A 13,241-nucleotide genomic window follows, 5' to 3' on the forward strand; every position below is an offset into this window, starting at 1 on the left:
TTTTTCTTAAGGGGTTTATGTGTCCCTGTCCTCAAAATAACTTCTGCGTGATTCACAGAAACCCACCCTATGTTGGCTGGGGACCCTGGTACCTTTCAGACGCAATTCTTCACGAGGTTTGACCTTCTGGCGACCCAAACAGATGGATGCAATGTGGCCTTGCCTGCCACACGCTCTGCAAATGGCGGATCGGAACCTGCAGTCAGCTCGCTTGTGGCGTCCTTTGCATCTGAAGCATTGAAGAGATGCTGGGGCCTTGTCCGGACTGTCCTTCTGCCTCCTTTCAGCTGGCTGGTAAAGTCTATCCACCTCTTCTTCGGGATCCACTTCTGATCCTTCTTGAGCGTCCTCTAGAAGGACGGTAGTTGTCTCTGGATATTAAGAGAATCCTCTATTTTATTTCATTTTTTTTTTAACTCTAAAGGGAGAAAACACTTTTTCTAGTTTTGATATTTTACTAACTTTAAAAAATACTCAAGTATTATATGTAAAGGGGAAAAAAAACCCTCTTCATTTTAAACTCAGAACCCAAAACGCAATACTATATTAGAGCTTTCATTCAATTAACTCCAATTAGCTCAATGAATTCAAATCTCTCCCTCGAATTTATCCTCATGGAGTAAATCTTTTTCTTCTCTTATTTTCAAATTTAATCAATAGTATTTTACAAACTTCAGAGATTATTCAGCAAGACATGCATTTACAAACTCATTTTATACATACAAAACTACCTTAAAGTTTTCTTTTAATACATATATCAAACTTATAAAAATCCATCCTAACTAATTAAATCATTAAATTTAAGTCACTCCCTCCAGCTTATCTTCATAGAATGAAATCTTTTTCTTCTCAAGAGTGTCTATTGGCCTCTTTTCTTCAAGAAATTCTTAGCCTTATTTATATATATGAAAAAATATTTCAAAGTTGAATTGTTAGACATTGTAGATTAACCTGGAGTAAATCCCCAGAATAAAGTTTCCTTCTCCAAGATGTCTATCATATCTTTTTTTCTCAAAGTATCCATGAAGAAAAAGTCCCAAAAGTAACCTCTTAGGAGTTGTGAGTTTACTTGGCACTCTTCTTTCAGTTGCACTGGGAGGGTTATATTCAAACCATCATCATAATAAAAGCTGGTGTCAGATTTGTATTCCAAAGGTACAGTTAAATTATTTGCATTACACACATTTGTAGAGTTGACACAGTAGGTTGGTGATTTTCTATACCTAAATGTGTCTCTTGTTCTTTTTTTAATATCCTCTGTGTAATTAGTATCTTTGACCCCTAACTGATTTATGATTTTCTGTATGGACTTTTCAAAGATTTGACCACAGATTCCAGCTCAGAGTTAAATATCTTCGTAGCTCCTTCTTGTGCTCAAAGAATATTATTTATTTATTTCTTCATTTAGCCTATTTTCTAGCCAATCAGGGTTCATGAAAATCAGAAAAGTTCAACCACTCAACACAATACAACACAACACAACACAACACAGGGCTATGGATTATTTTAAAAGTAGTTAATTAAGACCACAACTTTTATCCTTACATTTCAAAAGAAAAAATACTCCATACTTCCTTATTTTAGCCTTATTAATATTAATATTCTAAATAACAAGCTGTTCTGGAAAACATTTTAACTTATTTAGGGTCATTTTTTGCTATTACTGCATCTTTTTCCCGAATAGTCATTTTTAATATTCTCAATGTTGATTTTATGTTTTTAGATTTACTGTGGGTCTTGTAAATTGTCCCACAGATGGTACTTATATAAGCAAAATTTGGCTGCTTCCAATGTGACACAAAGATAATAAATAAATTTGAGTGGAAGGAAGATAGCTGAATGTTGCACAGGGATTTCTGTTTATAATTTATCTGCTTTCTTCTGCTTATCTTATATGCACTATTGCGGGCTAACTCTGCCCACAGTCGGGAGTTTGATATGGAACGGCTCAATGGCCTTCCATCCTTCCAAGGTCAGTAAAGCAAGGAGCCAGATTGTTGGGGGCAATATGCTGATATTGGAAACTACTCAGAGAGTTCTGTAAAGCACTAAGGGGCAGTATATAAGTCTAAGTGCTCCTATACCCTCCTCCCTCACTACATATCCCCCTTTTTTCTAGCTTTACGTAATTTGCAATAATGTATTTTAGTAGCTGGAGAATGATAGCCAGGTCTTACAATCTGATTTCCCTTTGAAATATATGATATTCCCCACTGTGATGCTGACCCCCCCCCCCAAAATGCAAATATTTGAGTGATCTCATAAAATCAACTCATATAAAAAAGAGACCTCTACCTATTTTGTTGCCATGGTTCTGGCAATTCTATGATATCAGCAATTATGGTAAAATGATGTCACAACCAAACAGCATCCTTGGAATATCATGGCCTTCTCCTGAAGCCTCCATATGGAATGACATGTGGTTGCTTAGTAACCACAAAGAGTGACCGCTAATGTTGGCTGCCATACTCTAAGGCATTCATTTTGGGGTCAAATGAGCAAAAGGAGATGTGTAGAATGGGTTGCCATCTCTGCTACACACAACTTTTCTTAGTTGGGATCCTAGTGATACCTCTTAAGAGGTTGGATGGAGTCCCAAATCTATGCCCAGCTTCAAATATTAACTGCAGAAAGACTACCAATTCTGCTGGTCTGGATAATATGCTTATTCTGGACACAGGAATTTCAGAAGCTTCTGATGACATCAGCCTGAGGTTTAAAAGACACCTGGAAAGGTTAAAGAGCCATAAGAAAAAAGTACAGAGAAATAATTGGCTTGGAAAAAATCCAAGGGAAGAAGTCCTATTTTTTAGGTTATTAACAAAAAGGCGAGGATTTGCAACAACCACTGGAAATCCTGCAGGAGAGCAAGGGAAACTTGCTTCAGTTGCAGTGGCTGAAAAATGGGGGAAGTGGGCAAGGGGACTAGTGCCTCTAAAGTATAAGAGGTGGCTACAGGTGGCTCCCAAAGCAAAAAATATAGAATATGAAGAGAAAACTCACGAGTTGGCAATCCAAGAGGAATTGGCTAAAGAAATTTCAAAACCCTCTGCTAAAATCAGCTTGAAAACTAAAAGCCATCTGGAAAGGTTAAAGAGCCACTATATAGCAGTACAGAAAGGTCAATGGCTTGGAAAACATCCAACAGGAGAAGACGTATTTCTTAGGCTCCTAACAAAAAGACGAGGATTTGCAAAAACCACTGGGAAAAATGCAAGAGAACAAATAAAACCTACTTCAGGTAAAAGCCCTCTGGAACGATTAAAGAGCAATCAGGAAACATTACAGAGAGACCATTGGCTTGGAAAAAATCTAACAGAATTTGTTAAACTCCTAAGAAAAAGGTGAGGGTTTGCAAAAACTACTGGAAAACTTGCCAGAGAGCAAGTAAAACCTACTTCACATACTATGGGTGAAGAAATAGGGAAGCCTCAGCAGGTTTCTTCCCTTAACAGGCTTCATCGAGCATCAGGTCATTCCTTACAAAAGCGCTCCATTTTACATCTTCCAACAGAGCTCCCTCCGTTGACTTCTTCTATTGTAGTGGAGGATAGTGATAAGGACTGGGCTGGTAAGGTGGTCTTTGTTCTGAAGTCCACCAACAGATCAGCAAGGCCCAGCCATGTAAAACATATTATAATCACCGAGCAGGCAAAAAAGGAAAATACTCCAAGTGAACAAAACACAGAGAAAGTTATCAAGAAAGAAGTTGAGTCTGAGGAATCCAGAAAGGAAAACCCGCTCAGCCACTTAATAACTGGAGGAAGCAACTCCCAAATTCCTACTGATGAACTCTCACCTTATATAATATTGTTTAATGAGACACATTGGGAGCATCATGAACAAACCACCTCTGTTCCCCCTTCGTTTGATTTTTTGTCAACCACTAATAATTTTCTTCTTCGGCATTATGACTTTGAATCTGAGTGGCAAAAAAAGTTGGCAACTATCTTTCCAGATGAGGTTTCCAAGAACATAATTGCCCAGTTTATGCGTTTCATCAAAACACGCTGCAACAAACTCCCTATCCAGATTTGTCCTGAATTTATCGCTACAGTGGATCATACCATGAGAGAAATCATTAAATCTTTTTTTAGAAAAATATAAAAATCAGAAAAATAAATACTGACTTTTCAATCAACACTAATTATAAATAGGCAAATAGTCTTTTCTTCGAAGGATGCTATCTTCTGATTGAGAGCGTGCATTTGGCAGGTTCACCACCCAAATGCTCTAAAAACATGAAGAATCAGTTTCCATGCCAAATAGGATACCTTTCCAGGTCAGCAAGAAGGAAACAGATTTTTGGTCAATAATCTGCTATTTTCCATCCATGTTAAAATTGCACAAGGTTTCCTCTTCTCCTAAAAGGTCCAGCTGTAAAAATGACAATTCAGTTACCTGAGAAGAGAGGGAAGGAAAACCTTGATATTTTGCAAAAGCTGAATTTTTCAATCCTCACAGATTTTTAATACAGTGCACTTTAAAAACATTCCAACATCTTGATGCTTACTGTATAGTTTGAGAAAAGTGCCAGACTACAATAATGGGTTCCTTCTGCATACAATTTCATTCTTTTTCCAGCAGTTGTCTTTCCCTCTAAATTTTCAAAACAATCTCCTGGACTGACCTAAAATGTTACCTATGAAACACAAAATTGTGTGGGCTCAAAATCTTTAGCATCTCAGTCTTGGTGGTTTTGAGCCAAACCTGTTCTTCACTATCTAGACTCCCCTTCCCGTTCAGTGTCTAGACACTGGGACAGAACAGCTTCATTTAGGTGGCCATGAACAGAGAAATACAATTAAGTATAATCAGCAGAAATACCTCTTCTGCTGCTACATCCTTTAGAGCTTCTCAGTAACCCATAAAATACACTGGGGCCTGCACACAGTGAGTCTGCATAGGTATGATCTAACCTAAAACTATAATCACCAACTTATACCATATATCAGAGTTTCAGAGAAAAACCCCTTCCATCTGAAACCCAAGTGGTTCCATTATGCACCAAGAGCGGACTTTTTGAATATGTCTAGAATTCCAGCAGAAAGGGTGTAAATTTACTGCAAAAAAAATGGGATTAACAGGGAATTATTTGTTCAAAACAAGAGATTGCTGTACTATAACCCGTGGGGCAAAGACTGGGTCCATCATATGCTTCTGCTGTAGTTTGAGTTTGTAATAAGGGATCAAGTGCATTGTTGTTAGAATGACTATGAACTCCCAGCCCTTGTCTGATACATGGATGGCAGGATGAAGTCCTCCAGAACAATAAGATTGGGGAACTCCACTGTCAGTCTGCATATGGCATCATATGCAGGGTCAGGGAGATTCCTATACATAGGGAACTCTGTAACAGGAATCCCATCTAATCCTTAAGTAAATCCATAACCTCACTGGTATCTTTAGACACAAACTACACCATCTTTTCATCCAACCTCTTAATCACCCATTGCACTCCCAAATCCCCTTTTCATACTGAGAAGCTGAAGATATAATAACAGCCAATCACCCAAAAACTAGACAAACTGATGCCCCCCCCCCAACTTCCAAGAGGGAATGAATTTGGCAGCCAAAGCCTCTGTTATCCTTTAAAAATTGTTAAATTCAAGGAACTCAAATTACAGCCAAGTCTTTCTAGCCAAAAGTTCTTTTAGTCTTTGCCAGGAAAATAAGTAGCAAAATCTTAGGAAGACTAGATCTTTGGATACAGGCAGTAGTGGGATTCAGCCGGTTTGCACCACTTCGGCAGAACTGGTAGCTAATTTTTTGTTGCCCAGGCCCAGAATATAGACATCCAGAAGCAGCATCCACACAGAGAACCGATTGTTCACATATTTGAATCCTACCACTGGAATACAGATCTATTTGGATTGTCCTAGTACCCTCAGACCCCTTCATGACCTGAATTAGATGAAATGGCTGTCTTCCCCTTTCAGCATTTAATACAGTTGCTGTATAACATCTGCTGCTACCTAGAATTGAACTCTCAACCTTCTGGGTGGTAAACGAGCATCTTCACCAGTAGGCCACCATGCTGTTCCACCTATCAAATAATGTTTTTAATAATATTTATTATAAACAACAATAGAAAGTTCTTCAGTGCTCTAGGTAATATACAACTGTATTTGCAAAAGTATGATCAATCTTCTTCATCTCCCCCCCCCCTCACTTCCTCTCCTTCTGGCACCAGGATCCTACCAATTTTATCATTGCTAGCAACTAAGGCTATGAGTAATAAGAACCTTAGCCCAACATACAATTGCAGTTGTTTCAGATGGGAGAATAGGTATTCTGAAATATTTTTAAGCCTCAGGATAAGAATAAAAAGGTCAAATAATGTGATATATTTAATAGTATTTGTACAGTGCTCTAGATAATATATAACTCCGTCACAAAAGTATGATCAGTCTTCTTCATCTTCCTCCCCCTCTTCCTCTCCTGAACTTCTATAGATAGAAAAGTAATAAAAGATGATATTACAATGAGCTTATAAAACTACATAGTCTTCTCATTGGTCTGTTCAACTTTTGTCAAGCTATTATTATTATAATAGATCCAGAATCCTTATTCTTTTCTGAGAAGAGCAAGAATTTCAGTATTTCAGAGTTGTTGAATTTCTGCTATGCTGTGTAGTTACTATGCAGAACAGAGCAAAAGAGAGCAACTATACATAGCAAAGATCAAAGGAGTCCTAAGACAGTCCTGTCACAACGCTGCTTCTTGATTACTCCTACTTGGCTTTTCCAACTGTTCAAGCAGTTAAAGGTAGGAAGATAATAGAAAATCAAAAAGAGCTTGAAAAGAATATTGAGGGATTATAAATAACTAAGTGGGACGGCAAGAGTTTGGAGCTTGTTTTCATCCAGTAAGGCATTTGATAGGGTAGATCACAACTACTACTTGATAAGATAGAAAAATGTGGGTTGGACAGCATCACCACCAGATGGATCTGTAGCTGGCTGACCAGTCGTACTCAGCGTATGGTCCTCAATGGAACCACATCTACATGGAGGGAAGTGTGTAGTGGGGTGCCCCAGGGCTCTGTTTTGGCCTAGTACTCTTCAACATCTTCATCAACGATTTGGACGAGGGGATAGATGGGGAAGTCATCAAATTTGCAGACAACACGAAGCTGGCAGGAATAGCCAACACTCCAGAAGATAGGCTTAAGATACAGGAGGATCTGGACAGACTTGAACACTGGGCACTATCTAACAAAATGAAATTCAATGGTGAAAAAAGTAAGGTTCTACATTTAGGCAAGAAAAACCAAGTGTACAGGTATAGTATAGGGGGTACCTTGCTCAATAGTAGTAACTATGAGAGGGACCTCAGAGTCCTAGTGGACAATCACTTAAATATGAGCCAGCAGTGTACTGCAGCTGCCAAGAAGGCCAACACAATGCTAGGCTCCATTAACAGAGGGATAGAATCAAGATCACGTGAAGTATTAATACCACTTTACAATGCCTTGGTAAGGCCACACTTGGAATAGCTGCATCCAGTTTTGGTCACCACGATATAAAAAATATATTGAGACTCTAGAAAGAGTACAGAGAAGAGCAACAAAGATGATTAGGGGACTGGAGGCTAAAGTATATAAGGAAAGGCTGCTGGAATTGAGTATGTCTAGTTTAATGAAGAGAAGGATGAGGGGGGACATGATAGCAGTATTCCAACATCCCAGGGGCTGCCACAAAGAAGAGGGAGTCAAGCTATTTTCCAAGGCGCCTGAAGGCAGAACTAAGAACTAAGGAGAAACTTCCTGACAGTTACAACAATTAACCAATGGAACAGCCTGCCTCCAGAAGTGGTGAATGCTCCAACACTGGAAGTTTTAAAGAAGAAACTGGACAGACATTTGTCTGAAATGGTATAGGGTTTCCTGCCTGAGCAGGGGGTTGGACTAGATGACCTCCAAGGTCCCATTATTATTATTATTACTACTACTACTACTACTACTACTACTACTACTACTACTACTACTACTATTATTATTATAGGTTCTAAAAGGACTGTAGTGCACTATGAAGAAGTATATAAGTCCTAGTGCTACTGCTATTGAATATCTATATCAAATTTATTTAAATGATTGTGCTTCATAGTTGCTTAAGAGACCTCTTGAAATTCCTAGCCTTAGCTATATGCAAGCAAATTGGAATGCAGTGATATTTGGTTTAATTTGTCCAGGAGAAAAACAAATTCTCCAATAGATTGCAGCTCATGATAGCCATTTATCAGAGGACAGTTTATCTACAGCAATGTTTGTCAATCACAAAGCCTTTAAGCTGTGTGGGTGTCAACTTCCAGAATTCCCTGGCCAGCAATGCTTCCAGTTAACACCTTAATGTTGCTGAGGTTGAGGAAAATTAGTCTAAAACTTCCTTCTGTTTTAAGAAATGTGAAAACAAATGAGCCATTATCCTTCCCATCCTAGGAAGGAGACAAGCTTAGCTGCAGAAGAGTTCTTTTTAACTTCTATTACAACGTCTTTCTATTCTTTGTCAGGTCTGAAAAGGAGTCTCCAACTAGTGAAACTTCTCCAAAGACGGGGATGTAGTACAATCTGTCAAGGATTGTTCTTTAACTTAGAACTTTTTTCCTCCAAGACATTTCCTGGGAAGAAGACACTCTTAGCTGAAGAAGAGTTCTTTGTTATATTAAAACATCTTTCTGTTCTTTGTTAGGTCTGAAAAAGAGAGCCCAGGTATAGTATAGGGGGTATATACTAAAGATTTACAGAGCTTTAAAAAGGAAGGAAGGAAGGAAGGAAGGAAGGAAGGAAGGAAGGAAGGAAGGAAGGAAGGAAGGAAGGAAGGTATAACTCAGCAGGTATTCACAGTTTCTTTGAACTGGCCTTTTTAACTGGCTCTGGAGTTACAAGCTACTGCTGGGTGTGATAGCATTAACTCCTCAGCAAAACAAAACAGAAATAGAGATTAGCTCAAGTTTAAAATGGGTTAATAAAAATCAAAGTTATTCCAAAAATAACTAATTTATGCAAGAAAAGCAAAAGAAGATTAGTGATAACATGTTGGTAGGGAGTTTTTGTTCATGGGCACTCTGGATTGGTTTGGAGCTTGTTAGTATCCAGCCAATGGAAAACCAGAACAGTACTGAGCATGGGGGGAGGGGTAAGGGCTATAAAAACTGTTGCATGCCTTGATCTGGGTCTATGTCACGTGTACTGGTATTTGCAAATACAAATAAACTTTTGTTGCTTACCAGATACCAGATTGCCTTGGTTGTTTTATTGCTTACCTCTTTCTAACAATAGGAATTCTGGATTTGTTTCTTTCAATTATTAAATAGCTGAGTAGTTTTTTTCTTTCTTGATTCCTGAGGCTCAAGTTCTTTTTCCAAAGCTTTCTCTGTGTTCTCTCTTCCCTGAGTATCTTCCTCTTTCTCCTGTCTAATGTTTACAATGTGCTTTACATAGCTGGGCCTTGCTGATCTGTTGGCAGATTACAGAATAAAGACTATTTTACTAGCCCAGTCTAAAACATAATCATCCATTATAATGGAAGAAATCAAGGGATTATTCAAGTGAACGTACAAGACCTGTATTTTATAAAAAAAATAAGTTTACAAAACATTAAGTCTTTATAAATCACTGACAAAATGTAGTCCTATAAACATAGATGGGAAATATAGGTAGGGGAAGTTATTGTGTAAGTTTCATTTTCATCTACTGTTTAGGAATCTTTTGCAAAATTGACATTAGAAAATTAAAACATCCAACAAGAAGCAAATTGCACCTTGAATCCAAGCAAGATAGTCATGTTCAGGGTCATTACCTATATTTTACCAGAGTCAAAGGACTTGTGGGCCCAAAACCTTTAGCCTCTCATATTAATGATTTTGAACCAAATCTGTTCTTCTTCCTCTAACCTTCCCCCCTCATGTCTTGACACTGCAAAAGAACCTTGACAGGTTGACACATGTCTGTTCAGACTGCTCTCCTATCCTCAGATCCCTTCATGGTAGATGAAATGGCTGCCTTCCCCTTCCAGGAACTGAGTCAAAAACAAAATGGCTACTGACCTTTAAGCTTTGATCAGGGTATAGCCCCATCCTCCTGAACTCCTTTTCTGAAAAAAAGTGTTTTTATGAGAGGAGCAAACAAACCCCAAGAGACTCAATGCTACTGGAGTGTGATTTCTCACAATATATTTATGCAGCAAAAAGTGCAGCTGTTGCAAAGCAGTCTGATTGTTACAGACATTTCTAGAATAGAGTTTGACTGAAAAATCAGCATTTCAAACAATGTCCAATGCTGGCACATGCTCATCCAGTTCAAATTAACTTTCAAATGAACTTCGGCCCCTCACATCCTGGACACAAACTGTGTCAACTCCTCTCTTCTTTTCCTGGGTTCTGGGGCTTGCACAGTGATCTCTGCACACAGTGAGTCTGCATTTATACACTATGTTCATCTATATTCTTATAAAAACACAGTAGGGTTGGACAAAATATGTGGAACTATGGTTCCATCTTCTTTATTACCACATATATTTTCCCAATTTCTGGATACATCAATAAAATTGGAAGGCTGTTGGCTTTCATGCCTAAAGGAGGCCTAAAATCAGTTTTCAGGATTTCTAGGCCAGACCATAATCATTATACTAAACAGGGTCCTTACCGTAATTAAAATAGATAAAGTTCTGTTTTATTATTTTGTCACCTTCTAATATGTATTCATATTGCCTATTGAGTTTACATGAATGATTTTTATATAAATATATGTGAAGATGTTTCTAGTAATATAGGTAAACAAATTTCTTGAAATTTGATAATTATTTTTTGTTTTTGTTATTTGATAAGAAGTATTTTCTTTAAAAGAAAGAAATAAACTTCTTTCTTAACCTGAAATTTAATCTTTGAATATGTTAATAATGAATCTGAAGGCCTATTTTATGCCCTTTTGCCTGTAGTGTTCAGAATAAATATCTACTTCTGTTTCAGATCATTTTAAACTAGGTTCTCTCCAGATGTATGTATCTACAAGAGCTATTAGGCCTTGAGAGTTGTTGGATTGCATTTTCCATTATCTGCAGTTAGCTTGCCTATGCTAAATGCAGATGACTGAAGCTGTTTTACAATAACAAATTATAATATTACCCTTGTCTTTTGTTACAAAACAATTCAAGTTGATTGCTACCTGTTCTGTTTTTGTGTATTTTCCAGTCATTAATGGCTGAGAGAAAGTGACTGGCCTAAAGTAACACCACCATTTAGAGGAAGGTGGCCTTTAAATTCTATGAATAATTTAAAGCAGACTGCATCAAATATTTATTTCAATTTTCTCACGAAGAGCTTTCAAATTTAGAGAGAAGGGGAAATCTGTTAATGCACATTCCTATTATAATATCTTTATTGCTATGATTCCATGTGAATTTAAAGTAATAGTATCAATACCCTTTTCACTAAAATGGACCATTTTAGGGTATATTGATGTGCTAATTCTGAATTTGAAGTCAATTTTTACACTAAAATTTGATGAAAAGATTTTACAATTCTGCTTACCTCCCCCATTGATTGTCTATGTTCAGTCACCATATATATATTTTTTATGAGTCCAGGCCCACCACCTGGAGGAATTTCAGCCCTGTTGTGGCCCTAAAGAAGGATGTTGGGTTAAAAAAATAAAGGGCTTTTACGAAATTCCATGGGTGAAAGAGAGATCTTTATTTTTGCGCAAAAAGGTTCAGAAGTGACTTAACAATCAGCAAATTTCTGAACAAGGGGGAGGGTCTGAATTAAAGCTTTATAGGTTTCTTTCTCTCAGGAACAAAGGAAGCATTGTATATGGAATCTACTTTTGTGTAACATTCAGATAGTTTCTCACACGTTTAGGTCCATTTCTCATGGGAATACAATGAAGGCAGTTTTTACTTTTATACAATGTTTCTAAATATGCATTAGGTCATTCACGTACTGTTAATACAGCTTTTGCCTAACACAGCTTTCTTTCAGAGATTATGCAGACACATGATTTTTGCTTTTAGTGATTTTTCATCATCATCATTATTATTTTACTTTATTCTTCTTTATTCTATGTTATTCTATTTCTTTCCCACTTTACTCCCCCCTTTTGGAAGTTTTCCAGCTTAAACTTCCATTATTCTACCTCTGATTCCGTATCTCCTGAAGGTACCATTTTATATTCCCATAAGGCTAACATTGTTTCATGTTTCGCTGTTAATTGGGCTGTACTTTCTGAGATTCTCCGAATCATGGCTATAAGACAGGGGATCAAGTAAGGAATTAAAATACATCCTAGAATTAACAAAACTGTCAGGCCTACAAACCTTCATAGCTATAGCAGCCTTGTTAATTCCAAAATCCATAGCAGTGGTCTCATTGGTTCTAGACCACCATTTACCATCTTCCCATGTCCCTGTGCATAGGAGGTCACCTACTGCTACACAAGATTCTGTTTTGTTTCTTGAGTAACATACATGTCCTACCAAGTTGGAAGTGAGACCCCAATCACCATCTTTCCCACTTGTATAGGTTAAATTATTATTTTTAGACATTTCCAGTACCTTGGTATAATTTAACTCTTGTGCCTCCCATGGCCACCTTTCTCCCATGTTTGTTCCACCACACACAAAACAGTTAGACACGCCTAAAGTATGAGCAATGTCTTCTGCTAACTTAACAAAGGTATTGGTTACATGTCTAGATACTTCAGGAATATGTAGGTTCTCCATTTCCTCATAATATGACCAAAATAATGATTTTTGTTCTGGTATTTTGGTTGCAGTTATAATTTTGACTTCTATTTCTGACATTGGGTCATAGCCATTTGTATCTATTCCTATCCCAAACATCCATTTCTTACCTTCCCACCTATTCTGTTCTAGGAACCAACTGCCATTCTTGACTGTGAGAGTCACCAAATTACAGTTATCCGTTCCACAGGAATCTGCTTTTGTTTCATTCTTTTCAAACAAGATGTGGTCTATCTCTTTTGGGTCTTGGGTATGCCACTTAATACATGACCACCACTTACATTTGACCGCACATCCATCTGGTGGGCACAAGTATTTATGTTTTGGGATAAAGTTGTGAATATTACCGATCCCTCCACAACCATATGTTGGAGTCCAATAATTAGCTGCTTTGCAAACATCAAAGGTGACGCTAAAACTGGAGTGTGGATTGGATTTCCATTGGGAGATCCCTAAGAGTGCCTGGTCCTTATAGCTAGTTCTTGTTCTATGTGTTTTGAT

At 37.6% G+C, this 13,241-nt stretch overlaps 1 long non-coding RNA gene across 1 annotated transcript; it reads right to left on the reverse strand.

Annotated features, from left to right (window-relative positions):
* Nucleotides 1–292: 292 nt before the first annotated feature.
* On the reverse strand, nucleotides 293–11,755 carry LOC120299058. The gene is made up of 3 exons (XR_005554316.1): nucleotides 9,265–11,755; nucleotides 4,275–4,401; nucleotides 293–371 (listed from the first exon to the last, which is right to left on the reverse strand). It is a non-coding gene; the product is annotated as an uncharacterized LOC120299058 (long non-coding RNA).
* Between the last annotated feature and the right edge of the window lie 1,486 nt (nucleotides 11,756–13,241).

Source organism: Crotalus tigris, unplaced genomic scaffold (genome assembly GCF_016545835.1).
Source record: "Crotalus tigris isolate CLP2741 ecotype Arizona unplaced genomic scaffold, ASM1654583v1 scf7180000024219.118220, whole genome shotgun sequence".
NCBI lineage: Eukaryota > Metazoa > Chordata > Lepidosauria > Squamata > Viperidae > Crotalus > Crotalus tigris.